The 16,934-nt window shown below is 35.0% G+C and overlaps 1 non-coding gene across 1 annotated transcript; it reads right to left on the bottom strand.

The window, feature by feature from the left end:
* Positions 1–379: 379 nt before the first annotated feature.
* On the bottom strand, positions 380–498 carry LOC125053443. Its single transcript, XR_007117580.1, has one exon. It is a non-coding gene; the product is annotated as a 5S ribosomal RNA (ribosomal RNA).
* Positions 499–16,934: the final 16,436 nt, after the last annotated feature.

Here is a 16,934-nt window from a genome sequence, read left to right as displayed (position 1 = left end):
AAAAAAATATCATAGATTCATTTGGATTTTAAAATTATCTGCCACCACCTATTGTTAACTAATGGGCATCATATTTCGTACTTGTAATGGACCGTTCTCACGATATGTAATTATCTTAATTAAGCTTCTAGTTTCGGGAAAATAATTGTTTATAAACAGGCGTACAATTAGCTCGGTCAGATAAAATCACCCTCCGATATGATGCCAAAATAATGAAGTATCTATTAAAAGGTCTATACTTCATATTATACATAAAAAAACTTTAGAGGTGTCAAGGGACACCCGGATGGAACGAAATTCCTTTCGATTAATTTATATGTTAATTGGTATCATAACAGTATGATAGATTTTTTCGACACCAATCTTACGACGAAAAAAAAGCCAACATCACGAGGTGTTCCCAGGCGGTCACCCATCCAAGTACTGACCTCGCCCGACGTTGCTTAACTTCGGTGATCGGACGAGAACCGGTGTATTCAACGTGGTATGGACGTTGGCCATAGCTGAATCGAAAATGTAAAATGTAACAACTATAGCAAAAAGTGTCGTTACAACTTTTGGTCTTAATTTATTCCGTCTAACCCCCTTTCGCAACGCTCGATAACTTCGTTCCAACAAGACTAATTTAGTTAAGTGATTCCAAAAATAATTTTCATTTCTTATCCCTACAAAAAAAAGCCAACATCACGAGGTGTTCTCAGGCGGTCACCCATCCAAGTACTGACCTCGCCCGACGTTGCTTAACTTCGGTGATCGGACGAGAACCGGTGTATTACAATAGCAAATAGCAAAAAAGTGTCGTGACAACTTTTCGTAAGAATTTTTTCCGTCTAGCCCCCTTTCACAACGCGCGATAAGGAACTTCGTTCCAATAAACATTATACATATATGACATAACCTTTTTGCTGTGCATTCGGCTCGCACTGTCCAGCGTCAACAAGCTCCCATTCCTCGGTTACTCTCGCTGCTTAATGGGTTTCTCGACTCTTCACTGGAGAGCGACCTATTTGGGAAGCCTATGGGGGTAGTATACTGTGATTTGAGAGTAAACTTGGAGGGGATAAGAGGATAGCATTTACTGTCAGTTTTGTAAATAACTTAACTGTAGTTTATTGTGGTTTTGTGTTGTTTTTAGTCTGAGTTTGGCCATGCATGGGCTGTAAGTAAATAAATTATATTATAGCTTTGTAAATAAACACTACTTTTCTTAATGTTTGGAGAATGTTAAAATTTGGGTTACTAAATAATATATTTTCTCAAGAACTAATTATCTTTTAAAACCAGACAATAATAATACGTATATATATAAAAAAAAATTATCCTTCCTATCGTCAAAGGTCAACTCTCATTTCAAGGTTTACTTTTAATTTTGTCTATGGAATTCACGAATTTCAATAAACGCAAGCACTTCCTGTAAAGGCACTCCCTTTGAAAGGTCTCCGGCGCTATTAACTCTTTTATATGTAAACAATATTCTATGTATATTTTAAGTAGATTTTATGATTATTATCATGACTACTACAATTGTTTGACTAACATATATGAAAAATGCACTTATTATTTTCGACATAATCCCAAAGCTAACGTTATTTAGAAAACCGTCCAAACATTTCATGCAACGAATTTGAAATTTCCCCGTTAATAGTACTGTTAAATAGATAATAATCTATCGATACACTAGCAATTTGGTAAACGAAATGGCCTACTATTTGCGAATGAACTCATTATGTTTGTCAATATTAGTTAATTCGTGTTTGGTGTCAAAACCAATATGTTTTTGTGATTAAACATTACCACAGTATTCAAATTGTTTTTATTTTTAAATGATCAACATGCTAGTGAAGAGAATAAAAAGTACTTAGAAATTGTTTAATATAAATCCTTTATAAGATTTTTTAAATAAAATCGATGACTTGGAGTAATTAGTATTTTGAATAAACAATGAGAATACTAATAAACCAACTACTAATAATTATAATAGGTTGCGCAGGTTCTTATAGAAAAATACCCGATCTGGATGGCCGATCTGATTTTAAATTGATGACCCGACTGAAAATGTGTTGATACCTTTATATACAAGAACAGTATCCTCAGCACGGTGATAATCTCAATCGCAAATTATGAGGGAGTTTGCGTACCCTTGTCGCACAAGAGACAACGGTACGCACAAACTCCCGTGGGCTGTTTATTTATTTATCGTGTTAAATATCTCCTGTCGAAGGCACTAAAATTAGATTTTAAAGTGTACCAGTAGATCTAAAATAGATCTTTGTTATATAATTTGTTTGAAGTTCCAAGGACGACCCGTGTCTAGTTCGCGCTGGTAAGGAATGTAATTCCCGTTTACGAAAAATATAATATGGGGGTTTAGGTAGGGAGAAAATGGACTACTGACCACATTTACTTTTATCAATAATAACGTGAAACTGATCAGTGGTTCACGGTTATCAGTTCCGTGTGTCATATATTTTAAAAGGCTAAAAAAGTCCGCGGAAATCACAGTTTCAAATGTGAAAGTTGGGAACTAACTAACTAATGTACTAGTTTCATCTACGTTGACCTACGATTGTACATTATAATATATTAGCACGTTTGACGTTTGTGCGTTCTAAATTTAAAAAATGTGTACCGTTTTGTCAACTGTGAAACTGAATATTTAATTTTGAAGTCTATTAAATTACCTTATTGATATTACCGTTAAGTAAGATTCTCGAAATATAGGGGCATGATTTTGACGAGGGTGCGACGTGGGATCGCCAAATCACAATTATGTAGCGAACTATATCGTTACACCTGCCTGTTCGTGGTAATATATTATAGGAACTAATATCGTAAATTGTAGGTTAACTTGGCTTTGCGGCCGTAATAACGGTGATGTGAAGATACTATGCTTTATGAGTATGCTAATTTTGTTGGTTGTATAACAATGGGAATATAATTGCCTCTAAGAATGAATTTGAAAAAGTTCTGAAACCCGAGTTATGTAACCTAACATTAGTTAAGTTACATATATATTTTAGTAAATAAGTAGAAGCGTAAACAAAATGTAAGCAATCATCGCACACTTGAAGCCAAAATGAGCCATTTAGTTTTTACTACACTCGTAATTGTAATTTAACATTCTCGTTTCCGATAATGTCCAATAACATAAGTGTCACTTGATTTACGAGCCTTCAATAAGTCAAGTTAGTCGTTTGTTAATCCAGCGTCGCAACTCCACTACCCCTATTGTTATCTTAGTTATAAGCTCATGTTTAAAACAATTAAATCTAGTTGTTACCCTGCTTCGAACAAACTGTTTTATTGAATATATCCATACAAGTAAAATAGTTTTTCTGATGATTTTTCTTTTTTTTTCTGCACATAGTTGTTGAAAATTTTAATTTAATTTTATTTTATGTTTATGTTAAAAAATTGATTTTGTTTTAATGTGTGCTTGCATTGTCGTGTGTGTTTTAGTTGTGTTTTTTTTTAATTTCTATTTGATTTTTTTTACTGAGAAACTTATGCTTGCATTAACTGTCACACATTTTAGATGTGGGATTTTGTGAAATAGTTGGTGTACTTATGACTGTGTGTGATGTTGTGGGCTTTATAACTAAATAAATAAATAAATAAATAAATACAACAACCGCGACCGAAGTTAATTCCCGTCCACCGTAAAATTTCCATGTTATAACAAACGATATAGATATAAATGGAATATTATATTCAAAAGGCGGTAATTGAATAAAGCTACCCATTTCACTTCCCTGATATCTCCAACACCTTGGAGACAGTACCGTTTTCCTTAAAAGAAAATAACATTTCAGTGAACTCGTAACAATAATACGATATTTTGATATATTGCCTTTGAATTGTAATTTTCCGGGTTATACTGCCATTTCTCATCTTTAAAAAAAGGTAAAATAGTTTTTCCTACACAAATGCTCAACGTAGCTAGCAGAAATTCATTACAATTATCTGTGTACGGATGGTACGTTTTACTTTATTAACAAGTGGTACACATTAAAATAAAAGCTAAGCGGTAAGCCACTTGACGCTGAGTTATGCAAATTAATATGTTAACATTCATATCCTAGAATTTTTATTTATGAATTCATTTAAATAATCTTACATTAATATTTGAAGCTTAGAGGTCGTAATAATACAGTTATTATGTTTGAGTTTTAAAGTTTTAACTTTAACTAACGTTTTTTCATTTATTACATCGTCTTAAACTTTTTCGTCTGTGTTGCATGTCGCGTGACGGTCGGCCGCCAAGGCCAATATGGCGGCGCCTATAGTTCGCAGCAGCTGACCGTGTAGTGTGTAGACTATTATTTAATATGTGTATATAATCTAAATAATTGTTAAGTATTATGTATGTCGAACTCTCTAAGACACAGAGTTCAATAAAAATATTAGTTGGAGACTTAGTCTACTTTTATTATTTCCCATTAACATTTCAATTTTCCAAGTATAAAATTAAGATTGATAAAGCGATTTTTATACCCTTAATGGAGTATTAGTTAAAATTTTTAGTTAAATGTCTATAATGTGAAAAAAAGTTTCACTTTTACCGTGGTTTCATTAGAACACACAATCCTTTCTTTAAGAATCTTACTTTAAACCTTCATTAATGTAATTTGTAAAATTCTAGTGCAAAGTTAAACGTATAATGATATCTTTGTCCCTCATTTCGCTGAGTTTTTCATTCAGCAAAAAGAGAATTATCAATAATACGTTAAGCCCAGAACAATGTGTCTAATGAATGAACAAAAAAATCGGCCACACAATGCCGCCATTGAAGCAAAATTAATTCAGATGTGTGGGGCTAGAAAATTATGGAATATTTAAAAGGAGAATTTTTCACGTAATTTTTTAATTTGTGTGGCTTTTTATTAATTGCCTGTTTTACGTGAATTATAAAAGAATATTTAAATAATGATAATTTTAATTAGGTGAAGTCAAGATGATGGCAACTATTAATACACTCAGCGTGAAATATATAAATAGATTGTTTGTATCTAATTTTACATTAGTTATTTTATTTTAGTTATCATGAAACATAATATAATGCTATGTAGTCTTTGGCAAGCTGTTATAGATAGTATTGTCTTTGATTAACATAACTCATAACATTAAAAGAAAAACGCTTTTTACCGGATTAAAGTTATGTATTATTATAAATTTACAACTATTTGACATAATTTTAAATTTATCCGACGTTTCGCGTGCTTTACAGCGTGCGTGGTCACGGTGACTGAAGACAAAAGATGTTGAATGTCAAAAAGTATCACAGCTGCAGAGAAAGTTGCATTATCTGTATTTATTTCCCCGGAGTTGGTATCGACTAAAAGATGGAGGGTTTTGGCAAAAATGGCTCACGGTGTCCTCTATTTTCGCGGATTGTTTTTCTTTTTGAGATTTTAATTTGGATATTATTGGATCCCAGGTGTTTGACAATTTTAGGCCGTCTTCTCTATTGAAATTGGGGTGTTTTTTGATTTCAATGGCTTCGCGTACCAATTTTGGGAAGAATCTTTTCTCTTTCGCAAGTACTTTCGGTTGGTCAAAGCGTATGTAGTGATTAGGCCTATCTAGTATGTGTTCACAGACTGCTGATTTTGTGTGTCGTCTATGTCTTATGTCTGCAATGTGTTCTTTGAGTCTGCTGGACATATTGCGTTTAGTTTGCCCTATGTAAGACAGGCCACAGTCGCAATCCAGTTTGTATATACCTGCATCTTGCAATGGGGTGTTACTTTTGATTGGTCTTAGGAATTGCTGAATCTTCTTGTGCGGCTTGAAAATTGTATGAATAGAAGCTCGTTTTAGGATCCGGCTAATTCTATCTGTAACTCCCTTTACATATGGCAAGTAGGCTGGCTGGCGGGGAACTGTTTGTGTCTTGTTTTTGTTTTTGTGATGTAGCCGGGGGATGCGCAGCTTGTTTCGGTGTAGCACCTGTTTGACATGCTGTAGTTCCTCCTCGAGGTGGGCATCATCACAAAGACGTTGGGCTCTCTGAAACAAACATTTACCGACAGAAAGCAGTTGTGAAGGGTGGTGGTGGGATTCACCATTGAGGTACCTATCTGTGTGGGTTGCCTTCCTGTGTATTGTGTGACCTAGTGTGCCATCTGCTTTGCGTATAATTAAAATGTCTAAAAAGGGCAGACAGTTGTTGTTTTCTTGTTCAACAGTAAATTTAATGTTCTTGTGTATTGAATTTAAATGTGCTAGAAATGCAGATATTTTGTCATTGGGGAGTACTACAAATGTGTCATCGACATATCTCTTGTACAGTCGAGGTTTAACCGGGGTATTGGCCAAAGCTCTCTCCTCAAAGTCCTCCATGAAGATGTCAGCAACTATAGGTGACACTGGAGAACCCATGGCTACTCCATCAACCTGCACATAGAACTCATCTTTCCACATTAAGTATCCTGATGTGAGACAGTGTTTTACAATATCTACATAATCTGGTGACATGTTCTGTTCCCTAAGTCTTTTTGCAATGATATCTAGGCAGTCATTTAGTGGTAAGTTTGTAAAACTTCAGACCACAACATCATCCCCAACTGTGTACGATTGGCTCCAAGAAAGGACATAGTTGGGAGCGCCAGTATTCTTGAAACAGCAAGTAGAAAATTGTTAATTAAACTTGTCGCCGGACATAGAACAGAGTATCAACGACTAAACATTCAAATCCAAAATGAAACGGAGGAACTTCGTGAGATATTATCGGAAACAGATTGGAGGCAGTGCATAAACATCTTAAACACTCGGGCTCACAACAAATTCAATAACTGCAAAGTCACACAAATAAAAAAGTTTGAAAAACTAGCACAGAACATCAATAGACAATTGTCAAACGTCGCGACTTTAAATGACACACCCGATAGTAGTCAAAACGTCACTGTCATCAATCTGTCGAAACAAAATTTGGATAAACAAACCATTGAGGTATTGAACAAAGGTTTAAATTTTGCAACGGCACCGCGAAAAATCCCTCACGAAGAAATTGTTAGTTACGTAGAGGAATGTATATTCAAAAATACGATACCAAAGGATGAGGCTGAAACCATACGGCAAGATATCTCGTGCATACTGCGAGCAAGCAAACCGCCAAAAAGAAACCTCACCTTCGCTGAAACAAAGGCTCTCGCGGAGCTAAAGGCGAACGAAGATTTGGTAGTACTCCGAGCTGACAAAGGGAATGCAACCGTTGTTATGGATACGTCGGAATACGAAAGCAAGATGGCTCTCCTCTTAAACGATGTCAATACCTACAAAAAAAGTCGATAAAGATCCCACAAACAAGGTAATAAAACAAACATCTAGCCTCCTTACTAAATATTCTGAAACACTGTCATTAGACGTCAAATCTTTAACAACAGCCTGCGTAAAACCTCCAAAAATGTATGGATTGCCAAAAATACACAAACACAACAATCCTTTAAGACCCATAGTCAGTCATATCGACTCACCCACATACAAATTAGCCAAACACTTAGTGTCAATATTATCCCCTCTCAGGGGGCACACTAGTGCTCATGTTAAGGACTCTTACCATTTTGTGGAAACATTGAGAGATCTCAAATTACTCCACAATGAAACCATGGTGAGTTTTGACATTGAGTCACTATTTACAAACTTACCACTAAATGACTGCCTAGATATCATTGCAAAAAGACTTAGGGAACAGAACATGTCACCAGATTATGTAGATATTGTAAAACACTGTCTCACATCAGGATACTTAATGTGGAAAGATGAGTTCTATGTGCAGGTTGATGGAGTAGCCATGGGTTCTCCAGTGTCACCTATAGTTGCTGACATCTTCATGGAGGACTTTGAGGAGAGAGCTTTGGCCAATACCCCGGTTAAACCTCGACTGTACAAGAGATATGTCGATGACACATTTGTAGTACTCCCCAATGACAAAATATCTGCATTTCTAGCACATTTAAATTCAATACACAAGAACATTAAATTTACTGTTGAACAAGAAAACAACAACTGTCTGCCCTTTTTAGACATTTTAATTATACGCAAAGCAGATGGCACACTAGGTCACACAATACACAGGAAGGCAACCCACACAGATAGGTACCTCAATGGTGAATCCCACCACCACCCTTCACAACTGCTTTCTGTCGGTAAATGTTTGTTTCAGAGAGCCCAACGTCTTTGTGATGATGCCCACCTCGAGGAGGAACTACAGCATGTCAAACAGGTGCTACACCGAAACAAGCTGCGCATCCCCCGGCTACATCACAAAAACAAAAACAAGACACAAACAGTTCCCCGCCAGCCAGCCTACTTGCCATATGTAAAGGGAGTTACAGATAGAATTAGCCGGATCCTAAAACGAGCTTCTATTCATACAATTTTCAAGCCGCACAAGAAGATTCAGCAATTCCTAAGACCAATCAAAAGTAACACCCCATTGCAAGATGCAGGTATATACAAACTGGATTGCGACTGTGGCCTGTCTTACATAGGGCAAACTAAACGCAATATGTCCAGCAGACTCAAAGAACACATTGCAGACATAAGACATAGACGACACACAAAATCAGCAGTCTGTGAACACATACTAGATAGGCCTAATCACTACATACGCTTTGACCAACCGAAAGTACTTGCGAAAGAGAAAAGATTCTTCCCAAGATTGGTACGCGAAGCCATTGAAATCAAAAAACACCCCAATTTCAATAGAGAAGACGGCCTAAAATTGTCAAACACCTGGGATCCAATAATATCCAAATTAAAATCTCAAAAAGAAAAACAATCCGCGAAAATAGAGGACACCGTGAGCCATTTTTGCCAAAACCCTCCATCTTTTAGTCGATACCAACTCCGGGGAAATAAATACAGATAATGCAACTTTCTCTGCAGCTGTGATACTTTTTGACATTCAACATCTTTTGTCTTCAGTCACCGTGACCACGCACGCTGTAAAGCACGCGAAACGTCGGATAAATTTAAAATTATGTCAAATAGTTGTAAATTTATAATAATACATAACTTTAATCCGGTAAAAAGCGTTTTTCTTTTAAGCTGTTATAGATTTTCTTAGTATCTGGTAGAAAGAAAGGACGTCTTCTGGGAATGGCATAATATCATATTGAAGGAAGATAGAAGTATTGAATAGCTTCTAATAATACAAAATAGTATCATTATTCATATAAAGCTTTTTTAGATATGGTTTTTACGTAGATTACGGTTAGAACCTAGATAAGGTTTTTACCGCGCACTACCGCTATGTGGAACCAGTGGCCCACGGAAGTTTCGAACCAATTCGACTTAGGGTCAAGAAAAGAGGTCTAATTCTTGCAAGGTCGGCAACGCACTTGCGACCTTTCTGGCAAAGTGACTGTCCATGGGTGGCATCACTTAACATCAGGTGAGCTTCCTGCCCGTTTGCCTCCTCCTCATAAAAAAAAAATAGATTCGACAAAGGTAGGAGTATAAATTATAAATATTTTTCTGAAACTTAACACTAAACTTTAAATTGTGATAAATACGTTTTAATGCAGTCAAACTTACTTAAAGCCTATTTTAATTTATTCGTGTTAAATTAAAAAAAAACAGTTTACCCCTTTTCTTATATTAGATGAAGAATTAGAAGTACTAATTCGAGTTCATTTGAAGCAAAAAAAAAGTATTATTTAGCACAGTTATAATTATTCAGCGTTGTCTTATCAGGCCACATAAAATAAAGTGAATGAATTACACGATCAACAATTTCACTGTATAAAGCAAGGACGTGCTCAAAATTCTAAACCCAAAGATACCGCTGAATTTGAAATATTATCCAACAATAAACAATCCTAATAATTTGGAAACGTAATAGGGGAACAAAGCACTGAGTCGTAAAACGGCAAACGCCATGGGAGCATCTTGCTGGTCATATCCAAACGCCCATTGGGCTCACTGCCAGCTCGGACGCAGGGCGCATGTGACACGATAGTGTAACTTAAAGGATAATAAAAAATCGGTTGTCTGTAAAGTCGGTTTACTGACGATAGTTGAACGTGACAACGTCATAAAAAAATATTGATGGGATGGTTGCATTTAAAAAAAATAAATTAAATTAAATTTGTTTGATAGGTATTTTGTATGGATATAGAGAAGGAGGTAAATGGAAATCACAATTGAATTCAAGTTACATTTATTTGTACGCATAAATACAATTATGTCAATTTTAAATGGAACGCCTCAGAGTGAGGGAACGCCTCAGAGTGAGGTAACGCCTCAGAGCGAAGTAACGTCTCAGAGCGAGGTAACGGCTCAGAGCGAAGTAACGCCTCAGAGCGAGGTAACGCCTCCATCGAATTATAAGACGTTGTCACGTCAAAATAATTCACCATTTATGTTGATCTTGACCTCCGATAGCATCCTTCTTTGATACTTGTTTGTATTTCAGTAGATTAGTTTACTTCACGTGTCTTCGATTTTCCAGTTTGAGATACGCGAGTTTTACGATATTGGCTTTCTTTGTATGGGCTACAGTCAACTGTACGTTCAGAAAATAAACGAATATAGTTCCCCTACACTTAAGTCCCCATCACTCCTCTATCTCTTTTTCTACATTTCTTAAAGATGTTTAAGACCTCATAAGCTACCAATGCTAGCTTTTCTTTCTCGTTCTTTCTTCTTCTTTCCGCGTCTGTTACATTCATTTTTTTTAAGGTTTTATCGTCAGTCCATGCGTCGGGTTGTCTCTCCCTAAGATATGGCGATGCGTCATACTCGTGAACGGGTGCTACTTATGGTGACTGTTCGTACTTGAATTCGTGTATACGGTGATGTTAGTTATTTCGACTATGTATTTGCGTGTTGTTCCCACGAGAAGGTGCATCCGTGCATGCGTGCGTGCGTGCAAAGCGTGCTCCTATTTCACCATGCCTCCTGCTGATAGAGGAAAAATCTTTGTTTTTAATTTATTTTATTATTATTTATTGCTTAAGATGTCTTGTGGAACATGGTTTAATGGTTGCAGCTCCTTACAAACTTCGTGTAGAACAAAAAACTTGGCGATTAAAAAGAATGGCGGAGAGTTTATTGCCAGTTCTTCTCTTCCGTTCTACGCCCTTGATTTGAGAACTGGCAGTAAGTGTAAAATTGGAAGCCTTTAATGTATATTTCTTTTTTGACGTTCATAAGTGTACATTGTGTTACCTATATGAATAAATGATTTTTACTTTTATACTTTTTATCATTAAGATCTTCTATGCTTACTATCTTAAAATGAATGTTGTTTTATCGGGAATCTAACCGAATCTAAACAAAATATTTGACAGTTTACCAAGTGCGATTATTACTGAACTGTTTTGATTTAATATCTATTTAGATAGATACACTTAAAAATACTATAATTATTTCATTCACAATGCTGTAGAGAATACACATACATACACACATATTTAAAGGTCATCCTTAAATAAAACACAAAATATAATTAGGTAAAATTAATTAATTATAAAAGCTGCGGTCGCAGAGAAGGCGGAAAAACGGCTCAAATATAAGTCTTTCCTCCTTTTGTTAACTTTATAAATTCGTTTTAATTTTCTTTTTAATAATTCTTAATTATTTTAATTATTACTACGTTTAAGAAAATTGTAAATACTGCATTTTAGATAGCTAAGGTATTTTATTCAGAAACATAAGTCCATAAGCCCGTTGCCTTATAACTTATGTATTTTAATTGTATGTTTTTGTGTAAGGTAACCAAGTCTAAATAAATAAAATAAGTATAGTCAGTACTCTAGTGACTGAGGTTTCATAAAATAACAACAAAATCCTCTAAAATACTTTATAAAAATAATTTTTTATAAAGTATTTATAAAAATCTTTTATAAAGTTCTAATAACATATTTTTGGTATAATAGACGTCGTAACACATTCAAAAAAAGTTAAAGTGGAAATGGGCCGGTCACATGGCCCCGCGTTTGTGATGACAGCTGGGTCAAAAGGACCCTTACTTCCGTCGGAGGTCGGGAATAATGTTAAACATATCTGACATGGACTTAATGAAATCCTGATTATGTCCAATAAAGGTTATTTTATTTTTTTAAATAATATGGCTTAACGTAAGTTGAAATTTAAAATTATTAATGAACACGAAACAAACAGCATTACTCTTTTAAAGAAAACACTTTTTAACGGATTGATTGTAATATTAAAAATGTATAATTTGCGTTTCGCGTTTCGCGTGCTTTACGGCGTGCGTGGTCACGGTGACTTTATAATAATACATAGCTTCAATCGGTTAAAAAAGTGTTTTCTTGAAATGTGTAAAAATAAAAGACAATACTATGAGCATTATTCTTGACAATTGACGCAAGGAAAAATTCATATAAGAATATTTTGCCATAAATTAATGGTCTCGTGGAACGGTGTGAATGCATCCAATCATTTATCTCTGTATAAACGGGTGGCGCGAGGATAATATACTTTATGATCTGAGATTTTCTAGAGAAACTATTCGCATTAAATAACCGGACTCACCTACCGTCCACGGATTTTGTGAAAGTTGAATTCTGAAATACATCATTCTAAAAAACTACAGCAGCTGAACATTTCAACTTTATTTTTAAGTATTTTATACGACATTGATGCATGTGCTTTTCTTCTACCATAATATGGGTAATAAAAAATATATAAGAAACACTTAAAGAAAAAACTTTTTGACCGGATTGAAGTTATGTATTATTATAAATTTACAACTATTTAACATAATTTTAAATTTATCCGACGTTTCGCGTGCTTTACAGCGTGCGTGGTCACGGTGACTGAAGACAAAAGGTGTTGGATGTGAAAAAGTATCACAGCTGTAGAGAAAGTTGCATTATCTATATTTATTTCCCCGGAGTTGGTACCGACTAAAAGATGGAGGGTTTTGGCAAAAATGGCTCACGGTGTCCTCTATTTTCGCGGATTGTTTTTCTTGAGATTTTAATTTGGAAATTATTGGATCCCAGGTGTTTGACAATTTTAGGCCGTCTTCTCTATTGAGATTGGGGTGTTTTTTCTTTAAATGTGTAAATGTTATGTCAATCAAAGACAATACTATAAGAAACACTGTTTGTAAACACAACACTTTTTCATATTGTTATCTGTATACGTATACACTATGGTGCAATTTTTAGTCTGTGTTCTTCCTTGTATAAAAAATGCTCCTTATTGATAAAAAATGCTAATTTGTTTTTTTATCATAGTGTAAACAAAATGTAAGAGAGAAATGAAGAAAAAAAACTTTTAACATAATTAAAGAAATGCAATTGAATCTCACATAAGATTATTTATAAATATTTTCGATAAATGAACTTGAAACTTACTTCCTATGTGATATTTTCATGGATTTAAACAATATTTTGACTGAGCAGTGTCTCTCATCCCTGAGGTCGTGAGGTCGTTCTCCCGCTGTGCACCAATGGACTTTCTATGTGCGCATTTAACATTCGTTCAAACGGTGAAGGAAAACATACTGAGGAAACCGGCTTGCCTTAGACCAAAAAGTAGACGGCGTGTATCAGGCACAGGAGGCTGATCACATAGACAAATGATGATTGAAATTGGAGCCCCAAACCTAAACGGGTTGTAGCGCCGCTAATATATTTTAAACGATATTTTATTACACGTTTGGCCTCCGAGTTTCCATATAACTTACAAAAAAATAACGAGCAATCATTCTGGATGTTAGCTTTGCTCTTCGAAATGTATGCCGTAAGCAAAAAAAATAAACGATCTAACGTTGAACAGTATAACATTACATGTTATTGAAGTGAAACTTCTTTATCGGGGTTGGAAAAAAATTTAGTGTAACATTTTTCGGTTACGCGTCACATGTTTCGGTTACGCGTCACATGTTTCGGTTACGCGTCACATTTGACCGTTACGCGCGTCTTTTTCTCGTCCCTACCACGGTTGATTCGAAGAGATTCTAAACCATTAATAACAAAAATTTATAATAACTATAACAATGATACTAAAAATTATATTACAATTTATGAAATTCTGTAATAATCTTACTGGTAATAAGGTAAAATGAAATAATTGTATTATTTGTATTCAAGTCTGTGATATTAAAAGACTTTTGTTAAACTTTATCTAATTTAACTTTATTTAACCAATTTCTGTAAAGTTAGTTGCATATAGATAATTTTTCGAAAAATAAGGTCATAAAGAAGTCTCACTTCTAACGTGTGTAGTGTGTACACTAGTACACGCACATTTTTTTATTATTATATATCGTGGCTATACGTTAATAATGATGAAAGTACTTTAAAGTTGATTATTTAGTAATGTGACAATACCATAAACACAATGTTCAGTTGAAAGTATCAACTCTGCAAGATTTTTTTTATAGCTCAGGGGGCAAACGGGCAGGAGGTTATTTGATGTTAAGTGAATGGTCCGGAGTGAAGTAACGAGTAAAGCTTGCACCAAGCTGTCTGGAGGCTAATTTAGCCTTTCCCTCCAAATGACCGCGATCTGAACGTCGTGTGATATAACAACGCCAAGTATTCCAATGTTTACTTGGGGTTAAATTGGACTAGATTTAGTCTACCCCTGTCTCCACGAAGTAGAGTTTCGACTTCAGACACAAGTTTGTTCCGGCAGATAGATGTAGTAAGTAGTGGTGTATTATTTCAAAATGTTTATAAGAAATGTATCCAGTGACTTATATATGTTGATTTTTGAATTAATTCTGTTAATAGATCAAATTGCGACAAAACCCGGTGCACAGCTGAATTGCTAACTTGCCCATAAGTTAATCTTACTCCATCTACTAAGCGTGAAAATTTATATACATATATATATATATATAACCTAAAATCCAATTACAGCAAATTAACCCACTCGCTTACACAATTACGAGTACAATTTATCTCAAGTATTTAATCTAATTTTCTTCCCCTTAAACCATGTGTTACGCATCTTGCAATTTAATCTTTTGCGTCGTTGCCACTCGAATTATTGAATAAATATCGCCCGCCCCTCACTTTATTTACGAGTTCCTTCACGAAAATTGCTCCCAGTTAATTTACTCTAACGTTTCGAATAGATTATAAGCTCATTGATGTTGGAAAACTGAATTGTAAGGAAATATATTTCTTGCGAATGGTTAGAGCATATCGGCCTTCTGAGTAAGATAGGCGAAGAAGGCTGCTTACTTGGAAATAGTGTTTGAATTGTGTCCGGTCCATGCCCAGCCTTGCGATTCTGTAACTCACTTTTCGAACTCGGTTTTCGCAACGGCGGTCGCGCTCAAATCTGTCGTGAAGCAGATAAGGAGCTTGTAGTTTATTGTTCACAGAATCGCAGGGCAGGTAACCAGAAGATTCGTTTTTATACTAACAGAACTTCTTCACAAAAAATCTGAATAAGTTATAAAATCAAACAAGGAACATACAAAATAAAAATTCACATTTTAGGGACACGTATTATTATAAGTTCGCAAAGATTGAAACAAGTACAGTCAATACCTCTCTCTCAGAGTGCGCAGTAGAAGCGTGCTGGGCCCATAACCCAGAGGTCCGTGGATCAAAACCACGCTCTGCTACCAAAAAAATATGTACCACAAAGAATACAAGTTATACTAAAATAATAAGTCCTGAGTACATTCCTTACGATGTATCCTTACAAAGAAGAAAGGCACACCAACTCAGTCTTTAGGATTTGGAGAAATTGTATCAGCTTGGGAACAAAGTGACCTGATACTGATACCTTGCCTCACAATAGTTCACAAAAGCGCACAAAACTCACTATAAAGTTATAAATTAAGGACGTAACAATAAACTATAACGCACCCACTAAAAATGGGTGTCTATGGGCTGCTGGACTGCCCTTTTTGGTCGTCCCGCAAGCTCGTTTGCCCCCCTATTATATAAAAAAAAAAAACAAAATAATAATGCGTCTAACATAACCCGAGGAAAACTAAGCAGTGACTAACCAAAAAATGTGACGATCAGCCGAGTAAAAATATTTGGATCATCAAATTTTGAAAAACACTTTTTTCCGGATTGAAGTTATGAATTTTTTTTATAAATTTACAACATACATAACTTCAATCCGGTAAAAAAGTGTTTTTCTATGTGTAAATGTTATGTCAATAAAAGACAATACTTATCAAATTTTATTAAACTAAAATTTGTATTTCGAACACCTCTTTACCTTAACTCAAAATCTACATTAAAATATGATTTACTCGTATAGGTTTATATAATGTTTTTTGGGCCACCAATATAAAATATAATTTAAATTGCGGTTTCAATCAGACTAAGATTAGCTTGACAAGCAAACGCGACGCTAATCCAGTTAGATACTATCTGGAAAGAATTAAACTTCAGCAAGTTTTGGTAGATAGTGTCAACTTGACGGGAATTGCAATACCTATTCACGTAAAGCAACTGAAACAAGATGTCGAAGGTTTTAAGCAAAATATGTTTATCGTAATAATACTATACGATAATTATTAAAAGGAAGGCAAGGCTCCTTTATATTATTTTTTAGACAGGAAAGTCAGCCTTCGTTGCCTATTAAACACATCAATATTTCTGGCCTGCTAACTGAAAAAATTCGTTCGCTGATAAACACGGTATACCTATTTATAGGTGTCTGATAAAAATAATTAAGAATTATAAATCTAGCTACAGATACCGGCAAACATCTTGAACGAATGTCTTTGCCTGTACAGAAGCGATTTTTAGGTAAGCGGTAGTGGAGTAAAATTTCTAATAGAATAACTGCAACCAGTTATCAGATTTTGAAAATCGCACCACGAATAGGGCCGTTGGAGCCACCGGCTAATCTTCGTCTGAAAAGTTCCTGATATTACTGTTTTCCTTTGAAATATTGCACGAATTCTGAATTTAGCATCCAGTTTGTACCATTCGTTCCAACGGAATCTCTCTCGAATCTAAATTAGAATTCAG

This window comes from Pieris napi, chromosome 10, assembly GCF_905475465.1.
Source record: "Pieris napi chromosome 10, ilPieNapi1.2, whole genome shotgun sequence".
Lineage (NCBI taxonomy): Eukaryota > Metazoa > Arthropoda > Insecta > Lepidoptera > Pieridae > Pieris > Pieris napi.
Note: the sequence above shows the minus strand (reverse complement) of the source record. Positions and strands in the feature narration are given on the sequence as shown.